The 22,154-nt window shown below is 43.4% G+C and overlaps 1 long non-coding RNA gene across 1 annotated transcript in view; it reads right to left on the reverse strand.

The window, feature by feature from the left end:
* The window catches only part of LOC108518579 (uncharacterized), a 41,930-nt gene extending 21,700 nt beyond the window's left edge, over window positions 1-20,230 (reverse strand). The window contains exons 1-2 of the long non-coding RNA XR_001882405.1: window positions 19,949-20,230; window positions 4,404-4,518 (exon numbers count right to left, since the gene is read on the reverse strand). This is a non-coding gene — a long non-coding RNA (uncharacterized LOC108518579). The remainder of the gene's footprint in view (window positions 1-4,403; window positions 4,519-19,948) is intronic.
* Window positions 20,231-22,154: the final 1,924 nt, after the last annotated feature.

The raw sequence follows: 22,154 nt of genomic DNA on the forward strand, positions 1-22,154 counted from the left end.
CACTTGAGGCCAGGAATTCAAGACCAGCCTGGCCAACTTAGCAAAACCCCATCTTTACTAAAAATACAAAAAAAAAAAAAAAAAAAAAAAAGCTGGGCATGGTGGCAGGCGCCTGTAGTCACAGCAAGGCTGAGGCATAAAAATTGCTTGGACCTCAGAGGCAGAGGTTGCAGTAAGCCAAGATCGCACAGCTGTGCTCCAGCCTGCATGACACAGAAAAACTATGTCTCAAAAAAAAAAAAAGAAAAGAAAAAGAAAATACCTGAGATAGAGTAATTTATAAAGAAAAGAGGTTTAACTGGCTCATGGTTCCACAGGCTGTACAGGAAGCATGGCTGAGGAGGCCTCAGGAAACTTACAATCATGGTGGAAGGCCAAGGGGAAATAGGTACGTGTCACATGGCTGGAGCAGGAGGAAGAGCTGGGGTGTGGGGAGAAGTGCCACACACTTTTAAACAACCAGATCTCATGAGAACTCCCTCACTATCATGAGAAGAGCAAGCGGGGAAATCTGCCCCCATGATCCAGTCATCTCCCTCCAGGCCCCACCTGCAGCATGGGGGATTACAATTCGACATGAGATTTGGGCAGAGACAAGGTGCACACCATATCACATGGGTACGTAAGTGTTCTTTTGTTACTATTCTTTAAGCATATGTGTTATATACTCTTTTTGTGTATGATATATTTCATAATGACAATTATTAAAAAAGAAATGTATTGGCATAAGCAAAGATTAAAAGGTACAAGTGAGCTTATTTCAACTAAAGAGAGTTTATTACAAAGTGAAAAATAGTTTATTAGAAAGCTAAACAAGAAAAAACCATAACAAAAGGAGAGAAATACTTTGAATTGACCGAAATATTGTTATATATATAAAAGAAGAATTCTACTTTATTGTCCAGTTCAATCTAGTATGAAAGGCTTACAATTATAAATAGACCAGCAACAGAAACCCATAATTAAATGAAAGACAGACAGAGAGAGTGAGAGCAAGAGCAGCACTGGAAAGAGATACACCAAAATGTTTTCTCATACCGAAATGGCAGGGTTGTGATGGTGATGGCAGGACTGTGAGTGATTTCCTCCCTTACTTTTTAACATTACAGACAGATTCTGGAGTTAAACAGACATGACCTTGAATTGAGCATGCATAATTCACTGGTCATGAGACCTTAGAAAATTTGCTTAATCTCTCTGAGCTTTAAATTCTTCCCATGTAAAATGAGGATAATAGAGCCTCAGGAAAGTGCTGTGAGGTTTTAATGAGATAATTTGTATTAGTAGCAGAGCATCTAGCTTGTAGTAAGTCAACAAATTTGTTATAGTTACTTCTAGTGACCATTGACTCCCTTTATTCACCTTTACCGCATTTATTTTGGGGCACCTTCTCTGGTTCTGGAATTGAGCCATCATCTTGATAGGAGCCCATACCTCAAGCCATGGTAACAAGGCTCAATGCTAAAACTTTAGATGGAGTTACTGAAAACAGTTGCCATCTTTTCTCTGACATAACCAGCTCCAAAGATGTAAGTTAGAGCCTAGGCAATGAACATCTTTGGAACCACAAATGGAAATAAAATTAACTCAGAGGGAGATGAGAGGAGAGAGAGAGAAAGATAAAGAGAGAGAGAGAGACAAACTGAGTCCTGAAGACAACATTGAAGTCCTTGAACCCAGCCACAACTAAACAGATTCACACTTAACTTTTCTGTAAATAAACGTTTTACATAAATTAATTTACGTTTCTGTCACTAGCAATTCAAACATCCTGGCTAATAAATGAGTTAGTTCCTAAAGTGCAGTTAGAGCAATATAAATCTGCTATTATACTATCAATACATCATTCTCTCTTTCTTCCTACACTGTTTAGTTAGCATGTGTTTTTATTGCTTATTTTCTCATTATTTTTCTATTTTAACCTATGTAGAGTATTTCTTTCAAAGTTCTTTTTGAATTATTGCATGTGTTTATTGTCTATGTATTTTTTTGTGTTCTCTCTGAAATTTTTGCCAGTATAATTGTTGGATATTTTAACAACCAAATTTAGAACTTTACCTGCAGATAACGGCAGCCCCAACTGACAGCCTGACTTATCTCATCCCGATAAATCACTCCCAGGTTCCTGACCCTCAGAAACTGAGATAAATGCAGCTTTGTTGTTTTAACGCTGCTAAATTTTAGGGAAGTATATCATGTAGCAATAGACAACCAACACAATCTCTTTTCATAAGTTTTACCTCTAACCAATGGTCATTCATTTTCAAGCAGAAAACTTTCTTTAAATGAAGATTTTTTTTTTCCCTTTGTTCCTTTGAACATGTTGTTCTCTTTGTTGTTTTTTCCTTCAGAAACTGTTATTCCCAAAGAATTGGGATCTCCAAGACCCGTCATCCAACTATTAGCTCATCAGTTTAAGTCTTTTATTCTTACACTTTTGAAACCCTCCTTCAATTTGTCCTCTACTATATGAATTCCCCTTGCCATGGTTTCAAGTTTGCTATTTGCTGCCTGCAGCTTGGTATCATTATACTGTTATATTTAGCTTTATTACAGTCTTTTCTTGTCTTGGATTTTTCACATTTTTTTTGTAATAGCCAACTCTTGTTTCTCGGAGGAAATGTCCCCTTACATATTTTTTAACAATTGCAGCAGATATTTTTCTAAAATTGGTCTCTGTTTCTTGTAGCAAATCTATTTCAGGTGCAGGCCATTTTCCTGAATCATCAGGACAAAATAGCATAGTGGTGGATATTGTTTGGCTGTGTCCCCACCCAAATCCAAATCTCATCTTGAATTGTAGCTCCTGTAATTCCCGCATGTTGTTGGAGGGACCCAGTGGGAGATAATCGAATTATGGAGCAGTTCCCCCCTTGTTGTTCTCCTGGTAGTGAATAAGTCTCACAAGATCTGATGGTTTTACAAGGCATTTCCCCTTTCACTGGCTCTCACTTCTCTCTTGCCTCTGCCATGTAAGACGTGCCTTTTGCCTCCTGCCATGATTCTGAGGCCTTTAAACTGTGAGTCCATTAAACCTCTTTTTCTTTATAAATTACCCAGTCTCAGCATGTCTTTATCAGCAGCGTGAAACAGACTAATACAGTTAAGCCTACAGATTAGGAATCATTCTGCCCAGGTTCATATCCCAACCTTGTCACCTATCAGCTCTAGGACCTTGGAAAAGCTCCTTAAACTCTGTGTTTCAGTTTCCTATATGAAAAATTGGGGTAAGAGTAGTACCTGCCTCCTAGAGTCACTAAGCTAAAACATGCAAAGTGCTTAGAACCACTTCAACATATGTGCATGTGCTCAAAAATATTAGTCATTATTATCAAGACAATGGCCAACTTGTGCTGCAGAATGTGATCATACCACCCTACCCACCTCCCACTAGATTCTTCTCTCTTTACTCATCTTCTCACAGTCCTGGTATAGAAGGAAAATCAAGATGCCGAGTTTCCCCTGGGCTCAGTAACAGACTGGTATGAGGCCCTATCCTAAGAAATGGTTAAAAGCCAAAGTTGCATCTCTCCCTGGTTAAGACTAAGATTTTTATAGAATGAAATATAATTTTTTAAAACTTATGCCAGGAGCCATAGCTCACACCTATAATCCCAGCACTTTGGGATGCTGAGGTGGGAGTATCACTTGAGCTCAGAAATTCCAAACCAGCCTGAGCAATACAGCAAGACACCATCTCTACTAAAAATCAAAAAAATCAGCCCATGCACATGGTGGTGCCTGCCTGTAGTCCTAGCTACTCGGGAGGCTAAGGTGGGAGGATCACTTGAGCTCAGGAGATCAAAGCTGCAGTGAGCTGTGATCACGCCACTGCACTCTAGCCTGGGCAATAAAGTGAGACCCTGTCTCAAAAATAAATAAATAAATAAATAAATAAATAAATAAATAAATAAATATTAGCAAATCACCTGTTTGGCATCAGGTGAGTATAGATTGGGGATAGTATTACCATTGCTTACAATTTTCCCAGCACAGATAATGGAAGGATGGGTTCCTAGGGGAAGGATCCCTTGTGCTTTTACGTAGCAGAAAAAACACACTCAAACCCAGGTCCCTGCAGCATTGAACGATACTTTTCACCCCAACTCCTTTCCGCCATCCCAAGAACCCCAAAGTCTCATTCCACCATAACTTCAGACTTGAAGTCCAGGATCTTGTGATCTGTATTAGATTTGGGTGTGACTCTTCTTAACTTGGAGACTTATAAATTATCTACCTCCATATTCCCGAGACACAATGGAGAAATAGTGTAATTGCAATAAGCCTTTCCTTTTGAGATAGTGAAGAATTGCAGGCATACAGCTGCCACTAGTCCGAAAAAATTGAAATCCCCTAGTCAAATGTTGTGAGGTCTTCCCCATTCTGAGGGTAGGCAATGTTACCTGACTTAGTCCTTGTTATGCTTCCTGGAGTAGCTCCTTATCCACCACTCTCCAAACCTCTTGGCTTTGCCCTCTGCAATGTCCTTTTTTTGTCTCATCACTTCTGTGGATGCATCTGAAGAGGACATTAGAAAATATGTACATTTTAGTAGCTTAGCAAATTTCACAGCCTGTTTCTTGTCTGTGGAAAGTTTGGGTGAGGTGACCATATTTTGCATGTGGGAAAAATGCAAATCACTGTGGCCAAGAAGACAGTCTGGTAGATTTCATTATCACCTCAATTCTTCATCCCTCTCTGCACACAGACTTTTAACTATGTGACTTTGCAGTCTAGTAGGCCGAGCATGGTGGCTGACACCTGTAATCCCAATATTATGGGAGGCCCAGGCAGGAAGATTGCTTAAGGCTAGGAATTTGAGACAAACCTGGGCAACACAGTAAAACTTCTCTACCAAAAAAAAATTCTTAGCCAGGCATGGTGCTTGCTTCGAGTCACAGTTATTTAGGAGGCTGAGGTGGGAGGACCCCTTGAGCCGAGGAGTTTGAGGCTGCAGTGAGCTATGATAGCACTACTGCATTGCAGTCTGAGCAACAGAGCAAGACCTTATCTCTAAATAAATAAAGCATTTCTCCACCCCTTGACTTGGGGCTTGGCTGTGTGGTTTGCTTTGGCCAATGGGATGTTGGTAGGTAAGTCACAGGCAAGGGCTTGCCCCTGCGCAGTGGTGACTCTGCCTTCACCATGAGAAGAACATGCCTGGGCTAACCCACTGGACCTCAGAGAAGGATGAGAGACATCTGGAGTAGAGCTGTCCCGGCTGCCTAAGCCTGAAGTAGAATAGCAAGCCAGCCTACATCAGCTGAGCCCCAACTGACTCACAGGTTCATGAAGGCTAATAAATCACTGTTGTCTTAAGCCACTGCGTTGTGAAGTAGTTATTATGCAACAATGGCAAACCGATATACTTGGAAAAATTTTGCACAAAAGCCTTATGTAACATTATAAGCTAAACTGTGCCCCCCAAAATTGATATGTTGAAGCCCTAACCCCCTTAAAAAGATTCTCTGTTGACCCAAAACTTAATCAAGCTTTTAAACTTTCTCCTAAGTCCATCTGTGCACTCCCTTGTAAAACCCAGTTTCAGCAAAGAATCCTGCTAAGTCAGTGTATTAGTCTGGCCTCACACTGCTATTAATAACTGCCGGAGACTGGGTAATTTATAAAGAAAAGAGGTTTAATTGACTCACAGGTCCACATGACTGGGGAGGCCTCAGGAATCTTACAATCATGGCAGAAGGCAAAGGGGAAGCAAGACACTTCCTTCACAAGGCAGCAGGAAGGAGGTGCCAAGCAAAGTGGGAAGAGCCCTTATCAAACCATCAGGTCTCGGGAGAGCTCACTCACTATCATGAGAACAGCATAAGGGAAACCCACCCCCACCATTCAGTTACCTCCACCTGGTCTCTCCCTTGACATGTGGGGATTACGGAGATTATGGGGATTACAATTCAAGATGAGATCTGGGTGGGGACACAAAGCCTAACCACATCAGTCAGTTTAGCAAGAACCCCATCCCCCTATCTTCAACATCAGATCATTGTTGACATCTGATCAGCTTTCTCATCCCCCAGGTGATGTATGATCATCCTGGCCTGTCTTCAGCTGGAATTTTGTTAAGTGGGTTTAGCCACAATCCCCCTTACCTCTGATGTTTCCTCTTAGTAATTTTCCATCCACTGACACCCATCCTGCTCCTTGACTATAAAGTCCCACGTGCCCATGCTGTATTCAAAGTTGATCCCAATCTCTCTCCTTCGCTGCAAGACCCATTGTGGTGGTCTCTATAGCTATCACAATGGTCCTGAATAAAGTCTTCCTTATCATGCTTTAACAAATATCATTGAATAATTTCTTCTTTAATTATCAAATAATAATTTCTTCTTTAATTGTGACTGTATTTGGAGACAGGGTCTTTAAGAAGGTAACTGAGGTTAAATGAGGTTGGTTATAAGATGGAACCCTAATTCAATAGGACTGTGTCCCTGTAAGTAGAGAAAGATATTGCTCTCTCAGCAAGAACACATGTGGAAGGGCCGTAAGGACACTGCAGAAGGCAGCCAACCTAAAGACGAGGTCAGCAGTCATAGCAGAAGCATTTGTTGAGTGCATATCATTGATCAGGCACCATGCTAAGGATTTTACACATATTAGTCTCTCCTGTCTTAGTGAAAATCCTCCCCTCACTGATATCAACATCTCCCCTCCTGTGCTTGAGGCCAGAATGTGTCACCTCTGTTTCCAGGTAGGTGGTTCTCGGTTGGCCCTGATGTGAACAACAGATAGCTGTGGGGGGTGGATTGGGAAATGTGCTGTGTGCTTTGCCCACTCCTGACCCCACAGTGTCATACTAATGTTTAATAGCAGCTTGGAAGAGAGGAGGATAGGAAATGAAATGCTAGAAAGAAAAAGGAATATTAGTATTTTGTGAGGATGCTGATGGGAGTATGGATGAGATCAATGATAATGGAAGTCTAACATAGGGTGTCTCACACAGCACTTACCCAGTAGACATTTATCTCCAATAAACATCGTTTACATGCATGCATGAACAAATTTAAAAATTTTTTAATTTTCCAGCATAAGCTGATACTCTCTCTACTTGCTACACAGTCAGAGTCACTAGCACAAAAATTTTAGTACTATAGCCCAGAAGTGGTATTTACTGAAGGAATTTTAATTTTTTAAAGCTATTTAAATAGCATATTTTAATATTAAAAATAGCCATATAACTGTTTCCATTATATATTCCTGACTTTATAAGCTGGAATTTGTAAATGCTGGTTATAGCTACCTATGTTTGGTATTAAGAGCATCTGCTATGTACTAAGATTCAATCAGGCCAATTATTTTTTTTTCCCCAGAGGACCCCATGGAATAATTCAAAGATCCTAAGTAGAACAATTACAGGGTTGTTCTCTTGACTCTTGACTAACGTGGGGGCCGTCTTAGAGAAGACCACCAGCAGATGATCACCATGTCTCATTGATGGTTAAAGGAAACTTAATGTCCAACGGGAAGCCTTGAGGCGCTGCCACCTATACAAGCCTTTTCCGTGGGCTCAGGTCCTGGGATGGTTGTCAGGTGACCTCCGGTGGGGAGGTCCTAACACACCACTGGCCAAATTCATCCTGGGCAGACAGACCTTTCTCTATTTAACTCAAAGAAATAACCACACTCAGAAATGCTAGGCAAAAATTTACTATTTGTAGAAAACTGTTTACTCAAAGGGATTAACCCCTTCCAGGGAAGCTCTGAAGGTGTAATGTTGCAGCAGGCCATCTCCCATTGGAGCTTTTTTTATTTTTATTTTTTTGTTGAGAAGTTTCGCTCTGTCGCCCAGGCTAGAGTGCAGTGGCGCAATCTCAGCTCACTGCAACCTCCACTTCCCCAGTTCAAGTGATTCTCCTGCCTCAGACTCCCAAGTAGCTGGGATTAGAGACATCCACCACCACACCTGGTTAATTTTTGTATTTTTAGTACAGACGGGGGTTTTGCCATTTGGCCAGGCTGGTCTCGAACTCCTGACCTCAGGTGATCCACCCACCTCAGCCTCCCAAAGTGCTGGGATTATAGGTTTAAGCCACTGTGCCCAGCTAGAGCATTTTTTGGAATAACAAATAAACCAGGCTGGGTGCAGTGGCTCACACCTGTAATCTAATCCCAGTGCTTTGGGAAGCTGAGGCAGTAGAATCACTTGAGGCCACATGTTTGAGATCAGCCTGGGCAACACAGTAAAACCCCATCTCAACAAATATTTAAAAATTAGCTGGGTCCAGTGGCATGTGTCTGTAGTCTCAGTTACTAGGGAGGCTGGGTGGGAAGATCACTTGAGCTCAGGGTGCAGTGAGTCATGATCTCAACTTTGCACTCTGGCCTAGGTGACAAAGCAGGACCCTGACTCAAAAAAAAAAAAAAAGAAAGAAAGAAAGAAAGAAACAAGAAAACACCATTTGAATAAACTATGATGCAGCCATATAAAATAATTGCAAGCAAATGTTTGAAAGAATAAGTTTGGTCCATATACAATGATATGGGAATGTCTCCAAAATATACAATTTAACCAACAAACAGAAACGACAAGGTATAGAAGGGTAAATATTGATCCCGTGAGTATTTTTTCAAAGGATAAACATCTACAATGGTGAACTATTTGAATAGTGATGTAATCTTTGTTCTTGATATTTCCTGTTTCTCTGTGACCTTTCTGCCATTCCAGCTACAGTCAGAATATTCTACATGTACTGCCTCAGAGAAGCACTACGCAGAGAACAAAGATGTCATTTCCTGGCTTTGGAATTTTTAAATAGGCTATTGATTCTGCAGGCATGATAGCCTTGAGAGGTTCAAAAGCTAATGTTTTTGAGTTATAAGAAGCTGGCTTTTGAAATCACATCATTTATGCCACAAGCCATCATATTGAAAGAACGTGTGCTCAGTTGAACCCATATATGCTCACTCTCAGACTAATTGGAGATTCCATGGACCAAGAAAGGGAAGTAAGTTAACTACAATTGGGTCCCGAAGAAAGGGCCCTCCCCAACCATGCATCAGGGAAGGATATGGTAGAAACCCCAGACGCACTGGGAAATCCGAGAGCAGAGAAGATACAGCCTCACTACAGGGAGGTGGCAAACATCCCAGAGTTCCTCATGTGCTGCAGGACATGGCAGCAGAAGAGCAGAGACAACTGAGTGGGGTGGCCCTGAGACATCGAGACATCGCACACTTCCCCTGTGCAACACCCACTCAGGAATGGGGAGAATCAAGTGTTTCCTGAGGCACCCAGAAGGGTCCCAGAAGTAGCTGAGCAGCCACATCTCAGAGACCTTGAAGCCAGAATGAGAAAGTCTGCAACAGCTCCCTGCACGAACCACTGGCTGGATACTGAAAGGGGAAAGAGCCCCAAAATGCTGGGTGGCAGGCGACACCAAGGAGCTCCTGCCTCATCCACTTCGCACCTTGCACCCTATCACCCTTCATCCACCACCCCTCAGTCACACCCCTCAGTCACCACCCCTCAGTCACAGCTCCAGGAAGGGGAGGGGGTAAACCCTGAAATGTCTGTGCTTAAGTTCACACTTCCCAATGGCAGCTTGAAAATAGAAGTAATTTATGTTATAGGAAAAAATACTATTAATAATTCTACTTCCTGCCACCTGAATGTATGGCCTGAAGTTTGCCCCTGTTTAGAATCATCTATATGCAAATATAGGTATTAGAAATTTCTGAAACTCTAACAATGGTCACTCCTAGAGAATGGAACTGGAAAAGAGAGGATAGAGACTTGCATTTTTCATTGTCTTCTCTCTCGATGCTTAATTTTTTTTAACTATATTCAATAACGTAAATAAATACCACTTTGTCTTGGAGGAGGTATTGGGGAGCGGTACACATTACTGGAAATAGAGCATTGACTTTGTCAGACCTTCAAGGTGGTTGTAACACTAGTAAAGATGCGGCCCTGGAATTGTACACTGGAAATAATGGCGCTTTCTCTTCTAATTCCCTGAAGTCAAAACGAGACTGTCTGCCCAGTTTCTTTTGACCTCCATTTGTTCTGTTATTAACCAATCATTCCCAGGTTGCAATTGTTTTTATGGTGTTGTTGATCATGTCAAAGGACATCCACGAAGTCATGACTGCTTCCTGAACTTTATCCTCTGCTTCCTCCACGATGTTCTTGAATAAACTCCAGACACCACGGATGTTCTCATGTGGCTCTTGGTGGTCCAGCACTATCACTCACACCACGCACCTTTGGGAACTATTATAGGTTAAGACAATTCATCAGAACACAAAATAATTGGCAGAGTAAACAACATGCATTGCAAAATACACTCAACTCAGGACAGAATGATAAAGCAGTCATTGTTTGAAAATATTTGCAGTGTGGTACATTAATGACCATTGCCCTGAAATAGAAAAATCAATGTATATAGAGAAAAAAAGTATAATCTGAAGAGTTAGCTTTTACTGTCCCAGAGCATATTGTTGAAGAGTGAAGCTCTGCACTATGTTTGGGTCAAAATCTGCATGAGCCACCCATTATTTCAAACAGTCCTACAGGGAGAAAACTAGATTAGAATTGGCTGCTTTCTGACTACCAAGAGAATACACACAGTATATCCAGTATAAAGTCAATTAACATAAAGTTAGTGAATTCATTTATGAGAGTGGTGGGTTAATTAACATGAGACTGGGGAGTTCACACACAGCTTAAGTAAGCAAATTCAATTTTCTATACAAACAATTTGTGGTTTAAGTAAATGACCACAGGCCAGGCGCAGTGGCTCACGTCTATAATCCCAGCACCTTGGGAGGCCGAGGCAGGCAGATCACTTGAGGTCAGGAGTTCGAGACCAGCCTGGCCAACATAATGAAACCCTGTCTCTACTAGAAATACCAAAATTAGCCAGGCATGGTGGTGGGCGCCAGTAATCCCCGCTACTTTGGAGGCTGAGGCAGAAGAATTACTTCAACCCGGGAGGTGGAGGTTGCAGTGAGCCAAGATCACGCCACTGCACTCCAACCTGGGCAACAGAATGAGACTCCATCTCAAAAAAATGAAAAGTAAATGACTATGGTTTCCTACAACAAACACAGTTTTAGTATTTTGGTTATTATGAGCTTTTCAGTTAAAGAATTGCTTTCCCAGGAAGTAAAATTAAAACTATATAATTTAAAAATGGAATTACTTAGAAAACATTTTGCTGCTGCTTCTTGTATGTCAGCAAACATGAAGAAAGAAACTGCAATCATGATGACAAGAAACAAAGCATGTTTAGTTTTAATTTTAATTTTAAATGGGACCTTGGCCCCACCAGGCTGGTCTATAAGGGGGATCTTAATTCACTGTCATCTTTGGTGACAGTGATGGTACCTGTCTCATGTTTACCTAGCTGAGACACGCAGTAGAGCAACCTGCACTGAAATTTTCAAAGGACTCACCTCAAGATAGAGCCTACCAAGAATGCAAGTCATTCTTGCATTGCTTTAAGTTAGAATTGGAACCCATCATTTCTAATTTTGTCCAAGGAATTGATTCAAAGTTGTAGTTTGGTGTTTCTTTCAGAGCTTGTAATGTTGCTCCTAGCTTCAAAAACATTCAGAGAATGGAAGTTTTCTATTAAAAAACACAAGTTATATGGTGTTTTTTGTAACTGATTATTTTACATACACACACATCTATTTTAGGAAAATGCTCCAGAGACAAATAGTGCTCTAACAAATTAGCACTGCATGGAGCAGCATTAAACCATCATCCATAGATTATTTGTACAATACAAAATGATACTCAGTAAATGGAAAATAAACAATTTTTTTTCTAAAACTTAAAGCCATTTCCCGTACTTCTATACAGTCATTGAAAATGTGTTCACAATATTCATAGTTGACATCTCTTCAACTGCTGTTCATGTTCAGATGCCCATGTTAATGTTGATCCTTTCCTCTCTTGCATTTGGTTGAGGGAGAGGAAAACCACTTTTCTGATGTGGAAGAGCACATCCTGTCTGCTCCCTTCTCAGGACACTGGCAGGTAGGGGGTTGGGTTGAGGGGCAGAGGAAGCAGAGAGCAAAATGACCTCCATGGGCCTACACACTCAGAGATTGCAAGTGCCAGAGACACCCGAGGGAAATGGTCCCATGTATTTGGGAAAGCTAGACCTCAAACCAGATTAGTTTGGGCTGCTAAACCAAGGGATAGAGATGGAAGGTTCAGGGATGGCATCAGTGGGAGATTGCTGCACCTGTCACTCCCACGCCCTCCAATCTCTACAACCCTAGCTGCCAAACCACTGAGAAGCATAATCCGTGTGTCCCACTGACTGCCTTTGTATGAGTCCCACTGGCCACCAGCTCTGCTCCATAGAACAGCCAGTTTAAACTAATGCTACAGTAAATGGGCAATGTGATCCCTGAGAAAATCTCACTGCAAACATCTGGGAGGGAGGTTAAGCATCCGCCCCAACTGACGCTTCCCGTTCCAGGGCATGGCGTTATGAGGGGAAGTGACTGCTCAGCCTAAACTATACTGCCTGCTTCCTGGTTTGTAGTGGGGTACAGTGTCCCACTCCACAATGAGGAGCAGGAGCAGAATTCGTATGTGACCTTTGCACTGAGCTCATTAGCAAGCTAGTACACCTTCTTCACCTTTTCCTTCCTCTTCTCCTGGCTTCAGGCAGCCTAAAATGGAAACCATAGGAGTTGCATGTCAAGCTGATGCAACCTTGATGGAGGAGCCCACATCCCTTAGTCACTATCTAGAAGAGAGCTGCCTACTGACCAGGAACACCTGTTTGAGATGACAGTGACGGAGAAATTAGCTTCTACTGTGTTAGAGTCATTATATATTTGGCGGTTTGTAATAGCAGCTCACATATTCTAATATATAAGCCTATGTGCAAACCCTGCTCCTACATTTCAGACAGGGCTCTCTCAGTTTCATAGCACCTTCCATATGATGCTTTCAGACAATCTGTTTTCTCTGGCCATGTTTCTATTTGGTGTTCCAGCATAGCAAGTCCCAGTTCATCCTGAGGGTCTGATTACACCCAGACAGGGGCTCCTCTTCCCCATTTGCAATGGAAGCAGGGACTGGTTCTTACTTTGAGCCAAATGAGATGAAAATTTGTCCTCACCCTCTTCCCCAGATTTCCCCAGATTTATGCAGAAAGACTTCTTTGGTCCTTGATCAATGGCCAGCAGCCAATCATACATATGACTCCTGAAACATTGATACAATGTCTACTTTCTCATGAATTTTAATGAAAGGGTTTGAGGTTGGGTTTTGTTTTGTTTTGTTTTGTTTTGAGACAGGGTCTCGCTCTGTCACCCAGGATGGAGTGCAGTGGTGTGATCATGACTCACTACAGCCTCAACCTCCTTGACTCAAGAGATCCTCCCACCTCAGCCTCCCAAGTAGCTGGGACTATAGGCAGGTGCCACCACACCAAACTAATTTTTGTATTTTTTGTACAGACAGGGTTTCAGCATGTTGCCCAGGCTGGTCTCAAACTCCTGGGCTCAAGAGATTCCCCCACCTCGGCCCATCTGAGATTTTTTAAACATTATTAGTGGAGGGGGGGAGCGGAAGTAAGGTGAGAGGGTTGCTTTGATTTTTACTTTGCACACGGGTGAGTTGAAGACCCACGTTCTTCGTAGACCACAGATGTTCACACTGTTAGGTGTGGAAATGAATTAGTCCAGGTATCCATGGCACAGTTTCTTTTCTGAAAGGTTTATCCAAAAACTAAATACATTTTTTTAAAAAATACTACAACAGAAGTACCAGAGAAGAAAAAAGAGGACAAGGGGGAGAAAAGGAAAGAAGCAGAAAGAGAGAGATTTACTGAACTTAGAGTATTTGTCTCCAAGACACTCGGTGTGATGGTTAATACTGAGTGTCAACTTGATTGGATTGAAGGAGGCAAAGTATTGTTCCTGGGTGTGTCTGTGAGGGTATCGCCAAAGAAGATTAACATTTGAGACAGTGGGCTATGAGAGGCAGACCCACCCTCAATCTCAGTGAGCACCATCTAATCAGCTGCCAGCACTGCTAGAATAAAGCAGGCGGGAGAAGATGGAAAAGCAGACTTACTGAGTCTTCTGGCCCTCATCTTCCTCTTGTGCTGGATGCTTCCTGCCCTCAAACATCAGACTCCAAGTTCCCCAGCTTTGAACTCTCAGACTTACATCAGTGGTTTGCCAGGGACTCTCAGGCCTTTGGTCACAGACTGAAGGCTGCACTGTTGGCTTCCCTACTTTTGAGGTTTTGGGACTCAGACAGATCCACCACTGGCTTCCTTGTTCTTCAACTTGCAGACGGCCTGTTGTGGTATTTTACCTTGTGATTGTGTGAGTCAATTCCCCTTAAACTCCTGTCATATATACATATATCCTATTAGTTCTGTCCCTCTGGAGAACCCTGACTAATACACTTGGCCTGGGCGAGTGGGGTTTACCTGGATGTTGGGTCTGAGTGGACTCTGAACCTGGACTCGCCCTCTGCCCAGGTCCTTGGCTCATCTCTTAAGAAGCACCCAAACTTCTTTTCATCTCGGAGTCCTGATTCTAAATCTCTGTGCTAACAGCTGGGTGTGCAGACGGAAGGAGTGTCGCTGGTCCAGTCGGTGCCGATGCTGACCTCTCTCTTGCATAATCCCAACTGAAGCTTCCACTTGTTTTTCTGCTATCTCTCTTGGTGATGATGGCTGCCAGTTGTCTAGGGGTCTTTCTCAACCTGTTTTCCACCCAATGTCCTGTACCCCATCCTCCCACTCCCAAGAGCACACAAATGGCATCTTACTGCAACGGTACCTTGAATCATCACATATTGATCTGAACCAAGTTGACCAAGAAACATTGAACTTGTAGAGTGAAAAGAGGTCAAACCTGAGAAGAAACTCCTTCCTTCCCCAGTAAACTATAGGGCAGATCCTTTTATTTGTGAGGCTCAGCAGCCTTGTCTGCCCTTCTTCCCATATGGGGAATATGTGATCATGCTTAAATTGTGACTTGTGGCAGTGAGATGAGAATACAAGATATTCATACTAACCACTAACCATGACTCCTTGATGGAGGAACCGTCACTTTGTTTTTGTTTGTTTGCTTGTTTGTTTGTTTGGAGACAGGTCTCACTCTGTCTCTCAGGCTGGAATGCAGTGGCACCACCATAGCTCACTGCAGACTTGAACTCCTGGGCTCAAGTGATCCTCCTGCCTCAGCCTTCTAAGTTGCTATGACTGCAGGCACATGCCACCATGCCCGGCTAATTGTTTAAATTTCATAGAGATGGGGTCTCACTATGTCACCCAGACTGGTCTCAAACACCTGGCCTCAAGCAATCCTCCCACCTCAGTATCCCAAAGTGCTAGGATTACAGGTGTGGGCCACAGTGCTTGGCCAGGAGCAGCCACTTTGTTATTTCCCAGACAGGAGATCCTTGAGATGTCAGGCCCTGAAGACAGCATGGGTTCCCTCAGAGCTTGGGAGGAGAGGGGGACTGACAGCCACATGTGTCCGCAAGTGCTCACAGCTCAATATAACCGAAGCTCCAGGACCCTGCGGCGGGATTGGATTGTGGCAGCCTGTGCTGCCCTGTGACTTGCTTCGCTGTCTGTACTCACTTCACCACGACAGCCCAGAGGTCCAGCAGCCAGACCTTCTGGCTGTCCACATGGGAAGTACAAACACAAAGATGTTGCCTTTGGGCCTTCATCAAGCGGAACGGGTGCATGAAGAATGCATAGGTACAGGGTAAGCATGGAATTTCTTCATCTGTCAAGTGAGAACAGTACTGATACGGTTCATGAGAGGATTAAAGGAGACAATGCATATGAAGCATTTAGCAGAGTGCCAAACACCTGGGAAATGTTGACTTTTTTTCTTTTTTTTTTTTTAGACAAGAGAATATAAAATGGTCTACTGAGAAAGTTCAGACCACAAGCTCAAAGACCATGCGATAACATCACCACATCATCCTCTACCAATTCATGCCTCTTTGAACTTGCCAGTAGACTCGTTTTTCTTTCCTGGCTGAATTTACCTTGACGTATTGGTGTTTCTGTCCAGGAACAAAACCATAGCTACCATGTTCTGAGGTGTCTCCCTTTGGCCACCCGCCTATCCCCTAAACTACTGGAGACCACAGGCACTAATTAATAAACAGCATGATGTGATTTTATCATAAAGTAATTGATGGAGTTTGGGCACAGATGCTGAGTGTGAATTTTTTTTTTTTTTTTTTTTGAGACAGAGTTTTGCTCTTGTTGCCCAGGCTGGAGTGCAACGGCAGTCTCGGCTGACTGCAACCTCTGCCTCCCAGGTTCAAGCAATTCTCCTGCCTCAGCCTTCCAAGTAGCTGGGATTACAGGTGACTGCCACCACACCCAGCTAATTTTTGTATTTTTAGCAGAGACAGGGTTTCACCATGTTGGCCAAGTTGGTCTTGAACTCCCGACATAAGGTGATCCGCCCGCCTCAGCCTTCCAAAGTGCTGGGATTATAGGCACGAGCCACGGTGCCCAGCCCAAGTTGAGTGTAAAGTATGAGTCCAGTTGATTTGATGACTCACACTGGAAGGACTGGCCTGTGGTAGTGCACACAGAGCCTGATGCACCGCATATGATCTTGGGCACTCCTGGGCTAACCCCATACGAGCCTGCTCGCCTCCCCGCCAGGCTGTTGTGGGAGGGCCACTCTGCTGGTGCCCTTGCTATTACACTTGTACCCATCTCTGAATGTGGTTCCTTCCTGACCAGAGGAAGCTGGCCCATCAGTCAGGGCCCAACAAAGACCAAGGGGCAGCACTCACTCCCCTCCTCTCTGCCGCCTGTACCCAGCCTCAGCAGTAAAAGTCATGACCCTTCCCCTCTGTGGGCAGGGATCCCTCCCCTCTCCCACTGGACCTTGGGTGGCACAAAGGAGTGATGTGCTTGGAATCTTGGCTCTCTATGTCAGAAGGAAGAACCCGCTCTTAGATTCACCTCTGGACTAGGAAGTCAGCCTTGACCTAGAGACAACACGAACAAGAAAATGTTTGCTGCCCTAAGGTGATGGATACCCCATTTACCCTAATGTGATTATTACATATTGCACACTTGGATCAAAACATCTCATATACCCCATAAATATATATACCTACTATGTACCCATTAAAATTAAAAATTAAAAATATAAATTCCCAATAATGTAAAAATGACAATCAAAAAAAAGAAAAGAAAGAGTCTGGACACAGTGGCTCATGCCTGTAACCTCAGCACTTTGGGAGGCCAAGGTGGGTGAATCACCTAAGGTCAGAAGTTCGAGACCAGCCTGGCCAACATGGTGAAACCCCGTCTCTACTAAAAATACAAAAATTAGCGGAGTATGGTGGTGTGCACCTGTAGTCCCAGATACTCAGGAGGCTAGGGCAGGAGAATCATTTGAACCCAGGAGTCAGAGGTTGCCGTGAGCCGAGATCACACCACGGCACTCCAGCCTGGGTAGCAGAGTGAGACTCCGTCTCAAAAAAAAAAAAAAAAAAAAAAAGGAAGGGAAGGGAAGGCTAGTTCCTCTCAGAGAAAAGATACTCATAGACAAAGATCTGAGCCTGGGTCAGCTTTAAAATGATCCTGGCACCTAGGAAAGCAAAATGTGCCTTCTGTCCCTAAGGATGGAAGGTGAACCAGAGATAACAGCAAGGCTAAGGCTGGGACGGGAATAGATCTTTCTTGAATACACCACATGCTTGCAATTCTGTAAATAAACAATTTTAAATTCTGACAATATTTTTTAGAGACAGGATCTCACTAGGTTGCCCAGTCTGGCCTCAAACTCCTAGGCTCAAGCAGTCCTCCCACCTAAGCCTCTTGAGTAGCTATGACTACAGGGGCACATGACCACACCTGACAAATTATGACAATTTAAAATGTTAAATGATTTTTTTATAGCCAGGCACCTTAGCTCATACCTGTAATCCCAGTACTTTGGGAGGCCAAGGTGGATGGATCAGTTGAGGCCAGCAGTTCGAGACCAGCCTGGCCAACATGGTGAAACCCCATCTCTACTAAAAATACAAAAATTAGCCAGGTGTGTGGCACACACCTGTAATCCCAGCTACTCGGGAGGCTGAGGCAGGAGAATCGCTTGAACCTGGGAGGCAGAGGTTGCATTGAGCTGAGATCACGCCACTGCACTCCGGCAGTAAATTTCTTTTTTTCCAAACATGGTCACATTCACAAGTTCCAGGGATTAGGGCATGCGCATTTCTTTTGGAATGTCACCCTTATTCGCTATACTGCCATATTAACATGATTAATTTGTTGTGTTACAGCAGGTTAAAGCAGAAGCTTGACTAATATACCTGGGCCTTGCCCCGAGTGGCCAGCACAGGATGTTACCCATAACGGGCACTCAATTTGTGCTTAGAAAGTTGACTTAAACGTCTAAGATTGGACAATCAGGAAGACAAAACCACTTCCCACAACGCTGCTAGCAAGATTGCCTCCCATTTCTTTTCTTCAAAAGTCATTACAAAGCCTGGGTAACAGAGTGAGACACTGTCTCTTTTTCTTTTTTTCTTTTTTTTTTTTTTTGAGATAGAGTCTCGCTCTGTCACCCAGGCTGGAGTGCAGTGGCATGATCTCAGCTCACTGCAACCTTCACCTGTCAGGTTCAAGTGATTCTCCTGCCTCAGCCTCCCAAGTAGCTGGGACTACAGGCACGTGCCACTACGCCCAGCTAATTTTTTGTATTTTTAGTAGAGATTGGGTTTCATCGTGTTGGTCATGATGGTCTCGATCTCCTGACCTTGTGATCCACCTGCCTCAGCCTCCCAAAGTGCTGGGATTACAGGCATGAGCCACTGCGCCCGGCCAAGACCCCTGTCTCTAAAAAAGAATAAGAAGGACCAAGTCCAGAAGACGTTGAAACCACTCTGGAATTAGCTAAGAAGACAGTGACTAGGCAACCTGAGTGAAAGGGAGCTGACTCTCCCCACCTGGCAGTGGGGTGGGTCGGGGAAGGTCAGTCAATCACAGGCAGAGACTGGGGGAGAAGTGAGAGCCCCACTGGGGCAGAAAGCTTGCTCTGCAGCAGCACAGGCAGCTGGCAGACAGCACAGTTGAGAAGGGACAATGTCCTGTGCCCGACACCAGGAAGGAGTTCCATAAGCAGGCTTCTCCCCTCCTACTCACACTGACATCCTCCATTACCAGCAGCTTTGCATATCTGCATTCCTCCTTCTCTGATGCTGTCTACTGCAGAGCTAAGGCCGAGTCTTCTCTTTCCTATGTATTCCCACTATGCTTCCAGCAAAGAATGTTTCATGGAGCAGGTGTTGGATAAACACTTGTTGAATTAAACACACTGTCCTGAAAATGCGATCGAATTCAGGATTGCCTGTTGACTTGGGAGTCAAAGGAAAGTGTAGAAAGGTGGTCTGAGGGCAATTTCCGGCCAAGCCAACTCTAAAGACCTGGCTCATCACCCCTTCCTTCTATTAACATTGGTGCAAAAGTAATTGTGGTTTTTGCCATTGCCTCAGTGGCAAAAACCACAATTACTTTTGCACCAACCTAATACCTTGACTCAATGCCCCTGTTACGTAGAATTGTATATGCACCCCTTTGTACCCCAATAATCCCCGTGCATACTTCTATCATAATTCTCATCACACCATTCTTAAAATGTGCTTGCATGAACTCCGTTGCCTTCTCATTTGATGATAAGGTCTTTGAGGACCGCCATCATCTAATTCATCTCTGCATCTCTAACATTTAGATTAATGGTAACAGCTTGAACTCTGCAGTCAAATAGGATCATATTCAAGCTCTTCCTCTTATGTGTGACCTTGGAAAGCTTTCATTACTTAACCTCTCTAAGCTGAATGAGCTGATGGAGGATTGTTGAGAATTATTATTCTCCATAATAATAATATTATTATTACCATCACTTTTTAATAAATTATTTATTATTAATGCAGGGACAGCATTTAATTCCATACCTGGCACAATCAATTGTAGTTAAATAAATGGTTAAAAGTTCACGGAGGCTGATTTTTCACCCTCTTCCTGCCTGTGTTACTGTCTTTTCCAAGAAACTGATCCAAGAAATGGTAAGTGTGATGTGTATGGCTGCTGACTCCAAAATTCTCTTTTCGTGCTTTCAGATTCCCAGCACAGACATTCCAAGTTCTAGTGCTCCACGTAAACCAGTCCTTGATTTCAGAATTTCTCTAGCTTCACTTTCCCAGTGCAACACCACCTGACGACCGTGGCTTGCCAGAATTCTCCATGACGGGGACTGCATCATTGTCACAGCCGTTGTCATTATGATGTCACCGTTATGTCACCTCAAACATTTCTGTCATTATGTCAATGTCTCATTTCCTTCTCTGGTGAAAAGAAGGAAAAGACTCACAGCCCACCCCGGAATCTATCAAAAGTGCAGAAACCAAACTAGAAAATTTCAAAGTGAAATTTAAATTGTCCCGAGAAATAACACCCGCAGCATGAACTTTCAAAGTTGCTCAAGCCCATATAGAGGAAAGAATAATACACACCAAAAATGAACGGTACATGGAAACGTGTAAGATTGTGTTCTACCAATGTATACAGTTCAGAGTTAAACACACGGGGGAGTAAGTTCAATTTTCCAGAAAAAAAAAGAGAAAGAGAGAGAATTTCCTATTGAGAAATAAAGTCAAGCTAATAATTAAGGAAAGTAGTGAATTAACGAGAAGATCCAAAAATACATATTTTTTTGAGACTGGGTCTGCTTTGTCACCCAGGCTGGAGTGCAGTGGTACAATCTCAGCTCACCGCAGCCTCGATCTCCTGGGTTCCAGAGATCCTCCCACCTCAGCCTTCCAAACTACTGGAATTACAGGTGTGAGCCACTGCACCCAGACCAAAAATCAATTTTTTAAAAAATCAGAATAACTTATAAAAAAGAGAAAAGTCAATGAGGCTGGGCATAGTGACTCACATCTGTAATCCCATCACTTTGGGAAGCCGAAGTGGGAGAATCACTTGAGCCCAGGAGTTTGAGATAAGCCTAGGTAACATAGTAAGATCCCATCTCTATTTTTCAAAAAAATTAAAACTTAGCTGGGTGTGATGGCACATGCCTGTGGTCCCAGCTACTAGGGAGGCTGAGGTAGGAGGATTGCTCAGGCCCAGGAGGTGAAAGCTGCAGTGAGCTGTGATCACACCACTGCACTCCAGCCTAGGAGACAGAGTGAGATCTTGTCTAAAAAAAAAAGAGAAAGAAAAGTCAAACCACAAAGTTGAAAAATAAGGATGTTTAAATCAGTATTTAATAGTTCAGCCCTGAAAATAAGATAACTAATATCCCGTAAGTCTCTGGATTATGTATATGCTAAAGTATCAATTCATCACAGTAGACAGGGCAGCCAGATAATTCTAACCAAAAATAATCTGCTTTGCATCTCAAATGACCCAGCAGAGCTAGCCCTGTGCCAGTGCATCCTCCACCAAGCTGTCCCGGTGACAACATGACAACATGTCACTGATATTTACTTGCAGACTCCAAGTATCCAGAGAGCCAAACCCACTGAATCTCAGATCTGGCACCATCCACTCAGATCTCGTAACCCCCTTTACTCCCCTCCTCTTCACCCTGGTCTGCTCCGTGAGTGCTCCAGAGGCCACCACTGTGGGTGAATGAGACTGACGATGATGGCTAATGAGGGTGTTGTCACTGTGAATGCTGACAGTCAAGTTCGGGTGGGTCTAGTTTAGACTGCTAGGATTGTAGGCTCTGGTTTCTGCCTTAAAAGGTAATGACAAATGTCAACATGCTGCAGATGGCAAAAGCAAGGTGTCACCTTCTGACTCATTTAACATTTTTGTTAGTGATCCAGGAGCTTGTAAATGGCATGTTACTATTATCTGCAAATGACACCGTATGGGACAATGAGCACATAAGAAGGTAATGCGGCAGACAGTCCCAGGGGCTCGAACAAAGGAAGAGAACCGAATGTCAAGTTGGCAAAAAGAGATGAGCTAATAGGCTTAGGCAGGATGAGACAAACCACAGATAATGGATGGGCTGACTGGCCAGCGCAGATGATGGAAACTCCTAGAGTGAGTCACAGCCCATCACCCTCCTCTCCACTCAAAACTGAAGCTGTCACTGTCAGGCCACTCTGTTGATGTGAGGCTTAAACCACGATCTGGGGGCCATGT

Source organism: Rhinopithecus bieti, unplaced genomic scaffold (assembly GCF_001698545.2).
Source record: "Rhinopithecus bieti isolate Rb0 unplaced genomic scaffold, ASM169854v2 scaffold_2077, whole genome shotgun sequence".
Lineage (NCBI taxonomy): Eukaryota > Metazoa > Chordata > Mammalia > Primates > Cercopithecidae > Rhinopithecus > Rhinopithecus bieti.